This window comes from Somniosus microcephalus, chromosome 14 (genome assembly GCF_052327205.1).
Source record: "Somniosus microcephalus isolate GS21.2 chromosome 14, FLI_Smic_1.0, whole genome shotgun sequence".
NCBI lineage: Eukaryota > Metazoa > Chordata > Chondrichthyes > Squaliformes > Somniosidae > Somniosus > Somniosus microcephalus.
The window spans coordinates 74,696,422-74,715,219 of record NC_141000.1 but is presented as its reverse complement, the minus strand read 5'-3'; positions in this window follow the sequence as shown (position 1 = coordinate 74,715,219).

The window sequence follows — 18,798 nt, the reverse complement described above, 5'->3', positions numbered from 1 at the left end:
TCACGCTGGAGGTGGCAGAAATGGCAGAGGATGATCCGTTGAATGTGAAGGCTGGTGGGGTGAAAGGTGAGGACAAGGGGAACCCTATCGTGGTTCCAGGAGGGAGGGGAAGGGGTGAGAGCAGAGGTGCGGGAAATAGAATAGACACTGTCAAGGGCCGTGTCAACCACAGTAGAGGGGAATTCTCGGTTGAGGAAAAAGGAAGACATGTCGGAAGCACTAGTATGGAAGGTGGCATCGTCAGAGCAGATGCGGCGGAGATGGAGAAACTGGGAGAATGGAATAGAGTCCTTACAGGAAGCGGGGTGGGAGGAAGTGTATTCCAGGTAGCTGTGGGAGTCAGTGGAATTGTAGTGAATGTTTGTCAATAGCCTATCCCCAGAGATGGAGACAGAGAAGTCGAGGAAGGGAAGGGAAGAGTCGGACATGGACCATGTGAAGGTGAGGGAAGGGTGGAAATTGGAAGCAAAGTGAAGGAAATTTTCTAGTTCAGGGCGAGAGCAGGAAACGGCACCGATACAGTCATCAATGTACCAGAAAAAGAGGTGAGGGAGGGGACCGGAGTAGGACTGGAACAAAGAATGTTCGACATATCCCACGAAAAGGCAGGCATAGCTGGGACCTGTAGGGGGTGGTGTGTGGAGTCAGCTTTGCCCCTGACTGTCTTTGAGCGGTTCAAATCGCTCCCACACCCCTGGGTTCTAGACATCGGACTTAGGTACAGGCTGCGATACAAAATTGGAGTAGACAACTGGTTTGGTGCAAGAAAACTGTACTTTATTTAGAGTCAAAATAAAATTACACACTTAGATTACTGGAGTAGTTACAGACATTCAAGAGCACACTTAATTAAGAATGGGGAACACACGGCACAACGAGGGAAAATCACATTAATAATCCCCCTACCCTTGTCCCACCCCCAATATCTAACTAAATTGCACTACAAGAGCCAGGGATTCTGCTCACCAATAGGGGTTTCTTGACAGTTCGAATCCTGTCAATTAAGCCGGTTGCATTTTTGGGGTTCGCTCTTTGTGTCCTTTGGGGCCTGCCATCGCCACGTGGTCCCAGTCTTAGAATCTGCGAAGATTCTTCAGTTGGGTGGAGTCCGCAGATGCGGTAAGGGCGCGGTTGTGGATTTGTCTGGGTAAGTTCCTTCTTTCCTTCATTAGAAATAGGGAATAAAGTTTTTGTTGGGGACTTTAGCTTGTAGAGTGGAAAACTTTGGGTTTTGTTCTTCCGGTGGTGGTCTGGTCATCGAGTTTTGTTGCGGTTGGGGTTCGGTTGGTGGTCTTCGGTGTCGGCTCGGTCACGGTGGCCTAGATCATTACCTGTGTAGCGGTAATGATCTGAAGGTATGGTTTACCTGGCCCTTTGTTACCGCGGTGCTCGTGGTCGGTCTCTGTGTAAGGCTGCGATTGCGGCCTAGTCGTCTTCGGTCAAGCCTTCCCCACCATGCCTCCTCGCCGTGATGTTCCGTGAGCCTTCCGGTTGGATGCCCCTGTGGGCTGAAGGCTTCTGCGAGTGTCCGTCTGCTTCTGCGAGTTTCGAGCGTCTGCCTGCTTGCTTGCTGTTGGTTACCGGTGGGCCTACAATTATACTGTTTTTGAGTTTGTTATCTGCGCACCAAATCAGGGTTAGTCCTTTGTCTGCTTTTTGGCGGGCTCGTTAAGGTGATTATAGTCGTTCATCTTAACTGGTTTTTGGGCGGTTGTCCCATTGTTAAATGGTTTTTAATGTCTTGGTGTTTGTTTATGCATAATGTAAATCGGTGTCTTCCTGGCTTGGTAGCTAGTTCGAACTGTAGGCGATTATATATGCATAGTCTTGATGGGCTTTAGGTTTGTGCAAGATTAAGTCTCTTCCTGAGTTGATTTGTTTTAAAAGGGAAGAATGCGTGTTCTGTCTCCTTCACCTGTCTGGTTTTGAAATAACAGATCAAAGCTGTCTCCCACAGGCCCGGGCATGTCAAGTTTGAGTTTTGAACTTGACATGCTGCGCAGGGCCCTGCTTTTAACCTTGCAGGTCTTTACCATAAAGTCCAAAAGCCATTGTCCTTCAGGGTTCCCTTTTTTTAAAACTTGTCCTTCAGGGTCCCTTGTTTAATAACTTGGGAAATGTGGGAATTTTGAGAATCCTACAGACCCATATGGGTTCTCATAGTAACAACTTTAATTTGGAGGAAGTGAGTGAGTCAAAGGAGAAGTTGTTCAATGTGAAAACAGGTTCAGCCAGGTGGAGGAGGGTGGTGGTGGATGGGGACTGGTTGGGCTTTTGTTCAAGAAATAATTGATATAAATTGTAAATAGCTGAGGCCCAAGCACTGATCCTTGTGGTAGCCCACTAGTTATAGCCTGCCAACCTGAAAATGACCTGTTTTTTCCTACTCTCTGTTTTCTTGTCCGTTAACCAATCCTCAATCCATGCTAGTACATCACCCCCAATCCCATGAGCCCTAATTTTGTTTAATAACCTCTTGTGTGGCAACTTATCGAATGCCTTCTGAAAATCCAAATACACCACAGCCACTGGTTCTCTCTTATCTATTCTGCTAGTTACAATCCCAAAAAACTCTTAACAGATTCATCATACACGATTTCCCTTTCATAGAAACATAGAAACATAGAAGATAGGAGCAGGAGTAGGCCATTTGGCCCCTCAAGCCTGCTCCACCATTTAATGAGATCATGGCTGATCATCCAAATTCAGTACCCTGTCCCTGCTTTCTCCCCATATCCCTTGATCCCATTAGCCTCAAGAAATATATCCAACTCCTTCTTGAATATATTTAATGAATTGGCCTCAACTGCCCTGTGTGGCAGAGAATTCCACAGGTTCACCACTCTCTGGGTGAAGAAATTCCTCCTCATCTCAGTCCTAAATGGCTTACCCCTTGACATGAATCTTGTCATTCATGTGGAAATGACTTATGAAATGATACTGGGCGGCCTGCTGGTGGCGCTGTCCAGGGAGAGTATAAATACTCGGGCATGGGCCCAGCTTGCTCAGGACATTCTTTAACAGGAACTAGTGAAGGACACAACTAGATCTCCATGTTGAAAAACAGTTGATTAAAGCCTTGTTTAATACTTAGACCAAGTGCCTAGTAGTTTTCTTACGTCACCCCTTTTCCTTAGACTGTGACCCCTGGTTCTGGACTCCCCCGCCATCGGGAACATCCTTCCTGCATCTAGTCTGTCTAGTCATGTTGGAATTTTATAAGTTTCAATGAGATCCCCTCTCATTCTTCTAAACTCTAGCGAATATAAGCCTAATCGACCCAATCTCTCCTCATACGTCATTCCTGCCATCCCAGGTATCAGTCTGGTGAATCTTCGCTGCACTCTCTCCATGGCAAGAACATCCTTCCTCAGATAAGGCGACCAAAACTGCACACAATACTCAAGGTGTGGCCTCACCAAGGCCTGTACAACTGTAGCAATCCATGTTGACTCTGCCCAATCCTATTATTATTTTCTAAGTGCCCTGTTACCACGTCCTTAATAATAGATTCTAGCATTTTCCCTACTAATCATGTCAGGCTAACTGGTCTGTAGTCAATCCATATATTCACAGAAACAGCCAATGAATTCTTTACCTTCAGCGACACAGGCATATTAGAATCATACCTCTTGTATCAGAATTTTTTTATACAGCATTCCTCTGAAATAATATCTGAAATTGGTAAAGTGCAGAGTAGATTTTATCTCTCCTTGTTTCAATAAAGGTACTAATGCAGGTGTAAACCTTTTGATGTAAGAGAATCAGTTCCACATCAATCTCATCAATTGATATTTTTCAGGTATGACTGATTGTTCAGTTCAACTATAACAACTTGAATATATGGATTGACTGCAGCTATTTCCCAATAACCCTCATATTCTTCTTTTGTCCTACTACTTGGAGATTTGTGTTGCACTGGCTCCTCAACTTTCTCCTCATTCCGAGAGGCGGTCTTTCGGAGGTATTTAAGATAATTAATTGTATAAAACATACATTTGGAAACCTCTTCAAGTTAAACCATAATAGTAGGACATGTTCAACATGTGGAATAGATCTCCGAGGAGTATATTGGAACCATTTAAGAAACAATTGGATGCTGCGATGAAGGAACTATGCTTTTTCTGGATGGTGGCCTGAATGCCCTTCCTCATTCTTGTGATACTTTTCTATGGCCTAGCACACTGAGCACATTGAGCAGTGTGTGAGTGGGTGGGAAAGTAAATTTACTGAATGCTGATGTGGAATGATTGGAATGCATAGGTCAAACAATTTGTTTGCACAGTGATTCTGTGTTCCGTACATGAATGAACTTCAAGGTGAGGGATATCTGGGTTTCCAGTGGCAGGAACAAGCACTTCTAGGCCAGGTTAAACCATAATAATAGAATCTCGAGCTTGATAGAATTCAGAGCCTCTTCTGTGTAATGATGCCAATGAATTTCAGCTCTTCCCCACCTCCACCTCAGTGAAGTACCCTTTACTACATTACCACAATAGCTGTTTAACAGGTATGGATTCTATTTACTTTACTATCCTGACGCTTTTAGCCCATCGTGAACATTTTAACAGCAGGTAATAGTCACAGTTGTGCAGAATAAAATTACAATTCTTTGGTTTCAACTTTCATTCCCATGTTTGGGTGGCAGCCTCTATGGGGTAGACTTTCATCCCCATTTTTGGACAGGAATGTGGTGATAGCGCATTGAAAATGGGGATACACAACCCATTCCTGCTGCCAATCCATTCCACCACCATTTTAATCATGGTCCAGACATAGGCAGCCAGAAGTCTCACATGATCAGGTGGGAGCCTCATTAAAGTATTCAAGTCAGGGTTCTATGATGTCAATAGGACCCCAATGCCATTATTATTCACATTAACACAGTGAATGCTGAGTGCTGAACTCACCCAGAGACACTGGTCGGTAAAGGTTGAAACAAACATTTCCAGCAGTACTAAAAGAGGTGCTCACCTGCAAATAGTCAGATCGATCATTGATATCTATCTGGAGAGTTGAAATAGCTTTTCAGATAACATTTATTTGGCTGAAATGGTGGTTTTATTGGAATTTCAACCATTCTGTTAGCACAGAGATGTGCTTGCTTTACTGAATTCCCTTCCGCACCTCAAAAAATGGGGGGAAAAGTGCTTCAGCACTAACACAAATGACTCAGCAAGTCAGGAAAGGGGCACCCAGGGTCTCGCACGCAGCACACCAGCTTTGTGCAGGGAGTTAACACTGCAAGACAGGTCCTCAACCCACAGGGGCCAGGAGGCCTTCAGGAAAAAATGATGTGGGACCACATCATTGAGGCCATCACTGCCAGCAGTGTCGCCCCCACCACCTGCCTCCACTGCCCAAAGAAGCTTCATGACCTCAGACCACTGGGCAAGGTCAGTGAATGCATCTTCAAAAGCCACTTCCTACCAACTGCATCACTAGCCTCACAAACTTCTCAATGCACGTCCTCACTCCCCCCCCACCCCATCACTCACCTACCAGCAATCTGCACCAATCACAAGGCACACCTCCTATTCCTAGCCTCACCTCACCCCCTTGGAGGAGACGGTGCAGGCCTTTCTTGGCAGGGGCATGGCTGAGCCCTTGGCCAGTGGTGGGGCTGAAAGGATACAAGATGCTGGTATCCTCATACGTTATCCTCCTTCTCGCAAGCACTTCTTGCTTTCCTGCCCTCCCCTCACCACAACTCCACCCTTGTGCCTTCCTCATTTCACACACCCAGGAAATCCAGTCTGCCCAACCAGTGGTTGACCAAGAAGAGGGAGAGGAGAGTGATGAAGAAGAAGAAACACCGTCACTCAATTTCACACTCCCAACCACCAGCTCCTCAAAGTCAACTAGCAAGGTCATTTGCAGTGTCCCCCACTGAAAGTCAGCAGCCTTCCACCAGCCATGCTGCAGCCACTGGGGTAGCACTGTGTGACATCATTCGGCTAGGCAAAGGCACACACAAGACAGTCACTAAGGGAATGCATAAGGGTGATGAGTTGATTTCTTGATGTCATATTGGATGGATAGATGTATAAAGATGGATTGGAAGGTTTGCTTTGTGGCGATTTTTATTTTAGCATCATGGCCAAGAGGACGCTGTGATGGTCAGTAATAGAGGGAAGGTAAGGTATGGGGCTAATGTTGAAAGGGGAATTAGGGATGTGGTCACTGGTACCGCAGGCAGATGATTCCATCACAGATATCCCGGCCACAAAGGTGCTGCCTGGGTTGTATCCTTGCCTCTGCTTCCTCCTCTTCGGTTTCTTCCTCTTCGGCTTCTTCCTCTTCTGCATTTTCCTCTTCCCTCTGCGAGCAGGTGCTGGAAATCTGAAATCACAGCATAAAAGGCTGGAAATACTCAGCAGGTCAGGCAGCATCTTGGTCTGTTTCTCTCTCCACGGACCTGTTGAGTATTTGCAGCATTTTCTGTCTTCTCAGAGGCCTTCCTTTACCATCCAAGGCCTTGCAAGTGTCCAGCAGCACTCCCTACACACTTTAAAAAAAACTTGTAACATTGCAGCAAGCCACTACTTCAATAAATTCAAAACAACCCAGTCCAAAAGCTTAAATGCAAACTTACCTGAACGATGTGTGCGTCCCTTTAAGAGGTGCTGTCAGCGCACCTGTCAGTCTGCTGCACGCTAGGTTTACATGGCGAGCTTAGGGCCCAGCGCTAAGGTCCAAGTTTGCCGAGGTGGCGTTAAGTTGGCATCGCATGCTGACTGACATCACCTCTCCTTCATTTAAATCTGCAGGGCCATCAATTTTACCGGCAGTACGGGCCTCGGAAAATGATAGATGCCGCAGGACCTGCCACCAGCTGGTGAAAGAGCGGCGGCTGCCCTATTTATGCTACCTTTTGCCAGTAACGGGTGGTGTTAAGCCCCCAAATGCTTAGCCCACTGTTTTCCAGGGCTAATGAATTTGTTTCGTTCCCCATGGACACCAGGAGCCAGCAGGAAAGGGCTGTGGGTTTTTCAGCCATTGCAGGATTCCCACAAGTGCAAAGTGCCATCAACTGCACACACATGACTCTCAGAGCTCATTCATGAACTGCATAGGGCTTCACTCCCCTAATGTCCAACTGGAATGCAACCACCGGTAGCGGTTTATGCAGCTGTGTGCCTGCTCTCATGATGTTTACATATTGTGGCAGTTCAGAATTCCCCCTGTCCTTGACGAGGAGCACCAATTCATAGGTTGGCTGCTAGGATGCAATGAATATCCCCGCCAAACTTGCCTGATGACCTTGCTCCAAAACCCATGGATATCTATGGAGATCAGATATGGTAGTCATCAAGCAGTCTATAGAGGCCTTTAAACAATGATTCCACTGCCTGGGCCTGTCAGTTCCCTACAGTACAACCTTGAGAGTGTTGAGGATAGTGGTGATCTACTGCCTCCTGCATCACTTTGCCCTGCTACAGAGAGAGTTACTGTTTCTGACAGATGACGAGGACCATCCACCATACAAAGAGAAGAAAGCTGATGAGCTGGAGGATGCAGCGGAAGATCTCCAACATTAGCCTGCAGCCAGAGCTGTACGCCAGCAACTCACTGAACATTGCTTCTCTTAAACTGCTCCTTCCCCTACCACACCACAATCCCCCCCCCCACCCCCACACCACTCATTTCCCACCCGCAACATCATCTGAACCACTCCATCCAACCTCCAGTTGTAAGTGCAGGGTTCCCAAAATTCCTGCACTCCCCAAAATTATGAATCAAGGGGCCCTGTTTGGACAAGTTATTAAAACCAGGGTACCCAAAATGGCTTCTGCAGCCTCGTGACCAAACCAACAGGATTTTTAAAGCAAGGTTCTGCAGACAAGCAGGCCCGGAGACGAAACTTAAAATGCAGGAATCTGTGAAAAATGACTCTCTGGAGCCAGCCAGACAAAGTAAACACAGAATACGCGTTCATTCGACTTGAAACAAATCAGGCTAGAATGGGCCTAGAATCGAGGCCATTAGGTTTCTGCATATTTAATTGGTAACAGCTCACAGTAGCCATCAAGTCAGGATGGGGACAATTACATCTTATCCATGACAAGCAACCAGGACATCGGGGCCATTAGACCCGGAGACAACCACTCCAAAAGTCGTTAAAGTAAATGGTTGTAATCATTTAAACAAGCCCGCCAAAAGTAAGACAATGGACTGACCTGATTTGGCGCGCAGATAAGGAATTGAAGAACGGGTATAATTGTAGGCCCATCAGTGGTAATCGTGCTTCGCTTAGCTCTCTGATCTCTTGCTTGTGGCCTCGGCCTGCTGCCGCTCGTACTCATGCCCTGACCTCATGGCGGGCTCTCTTCTCGCTCCCCGCGCCGCTCAACAACCAAGGACGCCCATTACACCGGGGCCAAACGCGGGAGGAGAACGAGACCCGAGTTCAAAACCACACAGGACACACAGGCCACAAACGGGCAGACGAGACGAGATGAGATGAAGAAGAAGGTAAATCGATAAAAGCAGAGAAGGGCAGCGAAAGACGCATTGGGAAAAACCAAACGCCTAGTTATAAGCTGGCGTTTGGTGAATAAGTTGGCGTTGCATGCATGAACAGTGCGAATAAGCAGGCGTTCGAAGAGTGGGTGGCAGCGCCCGTGACGAATAAACTAGTGTTCGAAGCATGGGTAGCAAAATCTTTTAGACGATAAAAAACGCCAATCGACCCCGACCGTAACATTACCGCCGACGACCGCCCGAGGGAGAAGAAGAAGAAAACCCATCGCGATGAGACGATGACGGTAGCTGAGGAAAAAGGAGGGTGCTTCGCATCAACAACTTCAGCACCGCGCCTTGAGACCACGTGGCAATGGGGTACCCCAAAGGACAGCGGGAGCGGACCTCAAAACTCATAACCGTTTAAGCAACAGGTTTTAGATCGGTGAGCATGAATTCCTGGCCCCTCATAGCTTAATCTAGTTAGGTATAGGGTGTTTAATGTAGTTGTTTTCCCTCGATGTGCCGTGTGTTCCCCATTCCCATATAAGTGTAATTGTTTATGCCTGTAATTTTCATACCAGTAATTTTCATAAGATTATTTTATTCTGCTTTTAATAAAATTTTGGTTTTCTTGCACCAAACCACTTGTCTACTCGATTTTCTGTATCGCCGCCTGTACCTAAGTCCGGTGTCTAGAACCCAGGGGTGTGGGAGCGATTCGAACCGCTCAAAGGGGACAGTCAGAGGTGAAGCTGGCTGGGCACAACACACCACCCCATACACAATAAAGAATTTTTATCCTATAGAATATTCATAGACATGCCAGCTGGCTTTGCCAAGTCCACTGGTACTACAGAAACATTTCAGAAAATGAAAGGGTACTACACTTTAATCATGTTCACAAATGCCAAAACAAATAATAACCACCCAAGTGTCAACCCATATGCCTTTTTTATGTCTCTTTTCTCACTCATATTCTGCATCTCTTATGAGGTGTTCCCCCAGTGGCTTCAACATTGAAGGTGGAAGGTTACTGATGCTTAGATGAAGGTTCTTGAGATGGTCGTGATCGATGACCTATAGAAGTTCGGGCCTGAGAGAGCACGGCTGTATAATGCAGCAACTTGGCATTTCTAGCACCAGGGCGGACATTGGTTGAGGGTTTGGCAGAGGAGCAGGCCTGCTGTCATTGTGAGAGTGAGCAACGTGTGCCATTTCCCATTGTGCCAATGCCACTGCCATGTAGCTGCAACTCAGCACTGCCACTGATCTGCGGGAGGTCAGATTGTAGGAGATCTGGAAAGTGATTGAAGCCCCCACTAACGCGTTCATTCAGCCTTTCGAAGGTGGCCAAGATGGTAGAGCTGAGAGCCTATTTGAACTCCAATCTGTGCTGAGCTTGCTGATCCCAGCAGGAGGGACAGTAAGAATGCTATAATTGGCCTCACTGCCTCTGGGTAACGGAGGGAAAATTTAGCCAGAGTTCCCACTCCTGGTCATTATCCATAAACCTCTGCGAGAAGTCTGTTTATAGCCATCAGGTGAGGACATCAGCTGGGATACTCCCTTGTCAACTAACTTGCTGACACATGAATAACATGAAGGCACTGGACAGTGATCAGCACCTGTGGAGTTGAACCGCTCAAAAGGAGTCAATGCCTTCAGAAAGGATAGGCAGAAACTTAACAATGGGAAAAAATCAAATTCCACAGTGTCAATTGATGCCATCAAAGTTGAAATGCGTAGGTGGGAAGACTAAATAAATCAGGCAGTAGTGATTAAGTGATGCCAAGATTGTGTTTTACAAGCCTGTAGATTTCAGGTGGCAGGGAAGGCTGAGGGGAGGGAATGAGTTACACCATTTTGAGGTGTTGAATTAGTGTAGAAAACTTTGCAATAAGCATTTATTTTGGCACAGTAAGTATGCAGGGAGGAAGAAGTAAAGAACAGGAAGTGTTTGTAGCAAAGAAAACTATGATTGAAAAGTAAGGATAAGCTGATTAATCCTAAATCAATAAAATCAAATGGGCTGTTTTTAAAATGTTTCCATCCATTTTAATTTTTCTTTCAAGAATCGTGTGTCAATAATTTCTAAGCTAGGAGCAATTTGTTCCATTGAAATAGAAATCAACTCTCGGCAGGTGCTCAACACTGCTGAGACAAGCTGGATTCACAAGATTCCCACTCCACTGACTAACCCAGGCTAGCATTTCCATTTCCCAGCCACCCATCCTTCAGGCCATTGTGAGTTAAATGGACCAGATAGACTCCCCTATAGGAGCAATGTGTGCTGTAGACTTATTCCCACAGGGAAATGAACTGAAACTGGCATAACTCTTTATTTGGGCCCTCGGTGGCAAATGGCATCAGACGGAAGATTCTGGGTGCATCCCAACCCATATCCCAGAGGTAAATGAGTAATGTTTCAAATCATCGTGCCATCCTACCCCCCGACGTAAATATTTTACGGTAATTAATTTTTCCAGAAAAAAAATTGTAACATTTTAAATAGTTCAGTGAATGATTGTAATAAAGATGTTGAATAGCTTATAAACTATCTTTATATGTCAAAACAAACTTACAGTACGTTAGAATTGATGTTGTCTTGGTTGCCTGGTGGTTATTGCTGTGTACAATCTTTAGCAGTTATGATTTATTCTTTAATTAACTGTCATTTAAGCTGTTGATGAACACGGAATGCAATGTGGGAAAACCGGAGGGCGGTTTGGAAGTGATGTCTCAAAGTTAGCATTTAGATTCTTTTGTTAGGTGTTGTGGCCCATGCATTCCACTGTGGGCAGACTCTCAATGAAAAAGTGGAGGTTTAGTGGGAGATTTAGCTGGGAGGAGCTGTGGTTTGGCACAGATAAGTTTCCCTCTCTGTTCAGGCATGCATTTTATTTTTAATTGTCTTTTCCTGTCTTTATTTTTCCTCTTCAAAAAAATGTAAAATAGCTTTAGAGGTGTTTGGGTAAAAACAATTTAAAGTGACTCTATAATGTGAGCTGCCTGCATGGGATTGCAGCACCAGGAGGGGCAGGTTTGTTTGGTTTTAGACTTGTGCTATTTTGCCTGAAGCTATTCTTTAAGGCTTGGATTTGTCCAGCAGGTTGCTCTTTAACTATTCAAGTATGCCATTCACAAGCAAGCCCCAGCATCTGCTGCTGTTTGTTTGATCATGTAGTAATTCTCCCATTTACTCTCGAGCCTTTAGCTAATCCTACAGCTCCAACCTGAAGGCTTTTGTTGGCCTGTACACAAGGTGCATTCCACTCAGTTTTAAATCATTCGAACATAAGAAATAAAAAAAATACATCCGCTATGAATAACATTGTAAAATGTGGGGAACATAATGTTAAGTGTGTTATTTCATTCCTGAGATTATTAACAAGCAGGGATCAGGACAGAGAGTAATGGGTTGGCTTTTTTTTTTCTCCGAATGTAATTTTTTGAATGCAGCGCTAATACAGCGTTTTCCCAACACACTAGCCCTGCCAATAAAACCTACAGAGGGAAGAGTAATGAATATGACTGTCTTAAGATGATTATTCCAAAAAAGAAACTGATTGGTAAATTCAGCTGCCCTTGTTCTTCTTAGAAGAGATGAGCAATAGTTTCATTTCATTGTTATTTGTTGCATATGGTATTTCCCTTAACTGCCAAACATATTCACCGAATTACTGGTTCAAGTGCACTTTCTCAGAGCTTAACTACAGAACAAGAAATTAGTAGAATTATTCCTCACTCAAGCATTAAGCATTAGGAGTAAAACAGGTAATCATTTTAGACTGGCAATGAAAATGCAATTAACGGCATTGATTAATACTAATATATTTTCATTGAGATGCTGGTGGTAAATTAATGACAATTGCAAATAGTCAGTGAAGAATTTCTAAGCATTAATATGTGTATGTCCTATTTTCAGCACTGCTATTGACATGAATTACAGGTAGCTGAAATGTTAGTTGCTCAAGATTTTCAGTTTATCTGATACTTTTCCACGCTTGAGTGTTTTGCGAATTATAAATCTATAACGCAATATCCAGCTTTTCTAAATTCCCAACACCTTCTTTTAAATCAGAGCAAACCCTTGGCCAATCAAACTGCGCAGTGCATGCTAGTAATCAAAACAATGCTACTCCATAGATCTTTCTCACACCTACACCACTGCCCTAGATCGATGGGGTGACATCTTGGCGTGGGTAGGGATGCGCCCACTGGGAACTTCGGCCACTGACCCTGTCAGAGTGTGCAGGGTCAGTGGGAGGTCCCTCTTCTACATATTCCTGGTGGCGCCCATGCCACTAGGGATGTATCTTGGGCACCTGCCCGACCAGACAGACCGCAAAATGACAAGGAGGCTGCCTGTTCTGGGGGACGGCATAAGGGGAGTGAGAAAGTAAACATTTTAAACCAAACCTTTGGGAGTCCAGGCCTGGATTCGCACGACGGACCACACTTACAACAACAACAACAACAACTTGCATTTAAATAGCACCTTTAACATAGTAAAATGTTCCAAGGCACTTCACAGGAGCATTATCAAACAAAATGTGACACTGAGTCACATAAGGCGATATTAGGACAGGCGACCAAAAGCTTGGTCAAAGAAATAGATTTACTTGGAGCAGGTGTGCATGGAAGTTGAGTCCACTTGATGTTCAGGCCTCCACTCAGCAGGCATGCCAGCTTGTTGGTGGATTTCTAGGCCAAGGACAAGTTAAAAATCTGGCCTGAGTCTCCTTCCCCCGTTCCTGGCCACACCCTTGACATGGATGAGTGACCTTGTTTGGGGTGGGCGGAAGCTCATCCCCAGACAAGACCCTAAGGAAACTAGCGGGAAGGCTGGGACCCAGCGTATCCAGGCCCTGAGCTAAAGGTCTTTCAGCGCGCTCCTGCTGGACTTACTCCAAGGAGTGCACAAATTTTTGGCTCCATTGCCATTTTCTAATCTCGTTAAAGTTTTCAAAGTGAGTAATATGGAAATGGCATGAGTAGTTAAAACTGTTTCTTTGGGGGGTCTAATAATCATTATAGCCAAAGCAACAAAACAGTTAAAGGAAAATAGTAAACTGTGATGGAGGTGCTTAACAGCACAAAGGAGTTTCAGTGCAACTGTAAAATCAAGTTGGTGAAAAGAAGTAGAATATTTAAGTATTATGTGTGATCAACAGCATTGTATGGCGATGCATACTAGGCACTGAGTGGAGAAGGCACCTTAGGTGCTTTTACATCTGCGGTTTGTTTACATTGTAGGACTGCATTGTTTGTGTACCAGCTTTCTGTATTTATATTGCTAAAAATGGTTCCCGCAACCGAATGGTAGAATCATAGACTCAAGTGGGTCTACGTCAGGAAAAGGGAAAGATTTTAGAAATTTAAAAGCGAGGGATAGATCTGGACTTTGTGCAATAGTGTAAAACAGGTGATAGCAAGTCGGCAGCCCAAAATCTCTCCAGATTTCCATTTCCATTGAAATCAGTGAATTCTAGTGGGAATTTTAGCTCTCAGAAGGAAGCCAGGAGTCTTCATGAGATTCCTGGCTGATATTAACTGCTGAGCCTCATTTGCGTCCCTCTGGCCATCTGCCCGCCCAAATTAGATGTAATTAGGTAGCTGGCCAGCCGGTGAAGACCAGGCAGCCTGCCTGCCGGCACTCAGATGAAATTGGACAGAGGTTTGGCTGGGTCTCGCATGTGGGAAGGGTGGAGCCTAGGGTAGCAAACACAGCAGGGTTAAACCTGTTGCAGAGCAGAAATAGATCAGCAATTTTGTTAAATTTGTGAATATTGGAGGGCCACCTCCAGTTCTCTGTCTCGCCTTGTTGTTGTGGGCTCTCTTCTCCTGCAAGGAAGGAAAAAAGAGAACTTTGAGTGAGAGTGACGGAGTGAGAGAATGGTGCACCTGCAAGATAGGTTGGTGTGAGGAGTAACGTGCAGGAGTAGGCTTGGAAATTCAGAGTGACAGGGTTGGGGTGACACACACATTAGGATGTAAGTGAATGTGGCATTGCACTCACCTTTCCTGACCTCATGAGATCATTGTATCTTTTGCAGCACTGGATCCACATCCTCCTCACCACATCCCTGCTGCTGACCTCCTCTGTGATCTCTAGCCATGTCCTCTTAGTGTCTCAGGCTAGTCTTTTTTGGCCATCCACACGGAAGAGGACCTCTCTGCATGCTCTTACTCCCTGGACCAGCATTTCCAGGGAGGCAACTTGGAATCTTGGCATTGTCCTCTGTTTGTGTCTCCATCACCCACAGAATTCTCAATCTTAGTCAACAATTTGTAGCTCTTCAAAGCACCTTGAACACTCCTACAGCAACCTTCAAATGAGATGTGTGCAAGGCTGCTTTAAATATCCGTGCTGAAAACGAGTCATCGGTGATGTCATCAGACCCGCTCCATTTAATTGGGCCGGGAAACCGGCATGATTCTTTCCATTGGTGCAATTGAGTTAAAGGCGCAGTGCAGAATGCGGTGTTGAAATTCCGGCCCTTGTGTATGAATTTTTCTTTCTCTCTGAATCTTCACTCTCTCAATTCTTAATTCTCTGTTCTTCTTTCTCTGTATCTGAACTTTTCTCTCTCTCTGAACCTTCTTCCTCTCACTCTCCTTCTGATCGCATTCTCTGTAAGTTCCTTTAATTTAATTTAACTTTAATTTAACCCTAGAGCAGGAAAAGTTCAAAGTGAAATAAAATTGATAAGGAAATTTTATCGGCGAGGGAGGCAGATGTATTTCATGACACCAGTTACCTCAAACTTACAGTTTGTCTCACTCTCTCACTGGGCGAATTCACAGCTCTGGCACTGGGTGAACTCACAGCTCTGGCACTGGCTGAACTCACAGCTCTAGCACTGGCTGAATTCACAGCTCTGGCACTGGCTGAACTCACAGCTCTGGCACTGGCTGAACTCACAGCTCTGGCACTGGGCGAATTCACAGCTCTGGCACTGGCTGAACTCACAGCTCTGGCACTGGGTGAACTCACAGCTCTAGCACTGGGTGAACTCACAGCTCTGGCACTGGGTGAACTCACAGCTCTGGCACTAGGTGAACTCACAGCTCTGGCACTAGGTGAACTCACAGCTCTGGCACTGGCTGAATTCACAGCTCTGGCACTGGCTGAACTCACAGCTCTGGCACTGGCTGAACTCACAGCTCTGGCACTGGCTGAACTCACAGCTCTGGCACTGGCTGAACTCACAGCTCTGGCACTGGGTAAACTCACAGCTCTGGCACTGGCTGAACTCACAGCTCTGGCACTGGGTGAATTCACAGCGCTGGCACTGGCTGAATTCACAGCGCTGGCACTGGCTGAACTCACAGCTCTGGCACTGGGCGAATTCACAGCTCTGGCACTGGGCGAATTCACAGCTCTGGCACTGGGCGAATTCACAGCTCTGGCACTGGGTGAACTCACAGCTCTAGCACTGGGTGAACTCACAGCTCTAGCACTGGGTGAACTCACAGCTCTGGCACTGGGTGAACTCACAGCTCTGGCACTGGGCGAATTCACAGCTCTGGCACTGGGCGAATTCACAGCTCTGGCACTGGGTGAACTCACAGCTCTAGCACTGGGTGAACTCACAGCTCTAGCACTGGGTGAACTCACAGCTCTGGCACTGGGTGAACTCACAGCTCTGGCACTGGGTGAACTCACAGCTCTGGCACTGGGTGAACTCACAGCTCTGGCACTGGGTGAACTCACAGCTCTGGCACTGGCTGAACTCACAGCTCTAGCACTGGCTGAACTCACAGCTCTAGCACTGGCTGAACTCACAGCTCTAGCACTGGGTAAACTCACAGCTCTGGCACTGGCTGAACTCACAGCTCTGGCACTGGGTGAACTCACAGCTCTGGCACTGGGTGAACTCGCCACTTCTGTCTCTAGCTAAATTTGCTGCTCTCCCGCGATGTTGCTCCAACCTAGACTCACAATGCCAGCTGCTTATTACTTCTTGCTGCACCGATTTTACCTGTTTGAGTTCCACAGTTCTTGAGGCTTCAGAGTTGTTCTCTGTGCTGATATTGGTCGATTTAAGATTTATCCACCAATATCAGTGAGAGAACAATCCCCATCCTGAAGAATTGCAGAATCCAAATGGGTAAAACCAGTGGAAGGAGGAATATTATCACAGCCCCAGGACATCGCTGCAGGAGTTCCTCAGGGCAGTGTCCTAGGCCCAACCATCTTCAACTGCTTCATCAATGACCTTCCCTCCAACATAAGGTCAGAAATGGGGATGTTCGCTGAAGACTGCACAGTGTTCAGCGCCATTCACAACTCCTCAGATAATGAATCAGTCCATGCCCGCATGCAACAAGACCTGGATGATGTTCAGGCTTGGGCTGATAAGTGGCAGGTAACATTCACACCACACAAGTGCCAGGCAATGACTATCTCCAACAAGCGAGCGTCTAACCATCTCCCCTTGACATTCAACGGCATTACCATCACCGAATCCCCTACCATCAACATCTTGGGGGTCACCATTGACCAGAAACTTAACTGGACCAGCCACATAAATACTGTGGCAACAAGAGCAGGTCAGAGGCTGGGTATTCTGTGGCGAATGTCTCACCTCCTGACTCCCTAAAGCTTTTCCACCATCTACAAGGCACAAGTAAGGAGTGTGATGGAAGGCCCTCTACTTGCCTGGATGAGTGCAGCTCCAACAACACTCAAGAAGCTCGACACCATCCAGGACAAAGCAGCCCACTTGATTGGCACCCCATCCACCACCTTAAACATTAATTCCCTCCACCACCGGCATACCGTGGCTGCAGTGTGTACCATCTACAAGATGCACTGCAGCAACTCGCCAAGGCTTCTTCGGCAGCACCTCCCAAACCCGCGATCTCTTCCACCTAGAAGGACAAGGGCAGCAGGTGCATGGGAACACCAACACCTCCAAATTCCCCTCCAAGTCACACACCATCCTGACTTAGAAGTATATCGCCGATCCATCATCGTCGCTGGGTCAAAATCCTGGAACTCCCTCCCGAACAGCGCTGTGGGAGTACCTTCACCACACGACTGCATCGGTTCAAGAAGCCGGCTCACCACCACCTTCTCAAGGGCAACTAGGGATGGGCAATAAATGCTGGCCTTTCCAGCGACGCCCACATCCCATAAGCGAATAAAAAAAAATTAAACATCTGGTATCATGGAAAATTGGTTCCAATTTGCATTTAAATATGAAAATTCACAGAAATGCCCATCCCTGAAAAAACTTCACAAAAGAAAATTTACAAAAGATTTCTTAAAAACATAAGAACATAAGAACATAAGAAATAGGAGCAGGAGTAGGCCAATCGGCCCCTCGAGCCCGCTCCGCCATTCAATAAGATCATGGTTGATCTGATCCTAACCGCCAATTCACTATCATAGAACCATCTCCTGAATCTAACAGAATTAGACACACGAAATAGGAGCAGGGTCAGGCTACACGGCCCCTGGGCCCGCTCCGCTACCCACAGGGCCATGACCGATCCGAACCTAGTCTCATGTCCAAATTCCTGCCCGCTCCCCGTAACCCTTAATTCCCTTTACTTCTAGGAAACTGTCTATTTCTGTTTTAAATTTATGTAATGATGTAGCTTCTACAGCTTTTTGGGGCAGCATATTCCATGGACCTACCACCCTCTGAGTGAAGTAGTTCCTCCTCATCTCAGTTTTGAAAGAGCAGCCCCTTATTCTAAGACTATGCCCCCTAGTTCTAGTTTCACCCATCATCGGGAACATCCTCCCTGCATCCACCCGATCCAACCCCTTCACAATCTTATATGTTTCAATAAGATCGCCTCTCATTCTTCTGAACTCCAATGAGTAGAGTCCCAATCTACTCAACCTCTCCTCATATGTCCATCCCCTCATCCCCGGGATTAACCGAGTGAACCTTCTTTGTACTGACTCGAGAGCAAGTATGTCCTTTCTTAAGTATGGACACCAAAACTGTACGCAGTATTCCAGGTGCGGTCTCACCAATACCTTGTACAACTGAAGCAATACCTCCCTATTTTTATATTCTATCCCCCTAGCAATGAAAGCCAACATTCCATTGGCCTTCTTAATCACTTGCTGCACCTGCATACTAACCTTTTGAGTTTCGTGCACCAGGACCCCCAGATCCCTTTGTACTTCAGTACTTTCCAGTTTCTTGCCATTAAGATAATAACTTGCTCTACGATTTTTCCTGCCAAAGTGCATAACCTCACACTTTCCAGTATTGTATTCCATCTGCCAAATCTCTGCCCACTTACTTAGCCTGTCTATGTCCCCTTGCAGGTTTTTTATGTCCTCCTCACTCACTACTTTCCCTC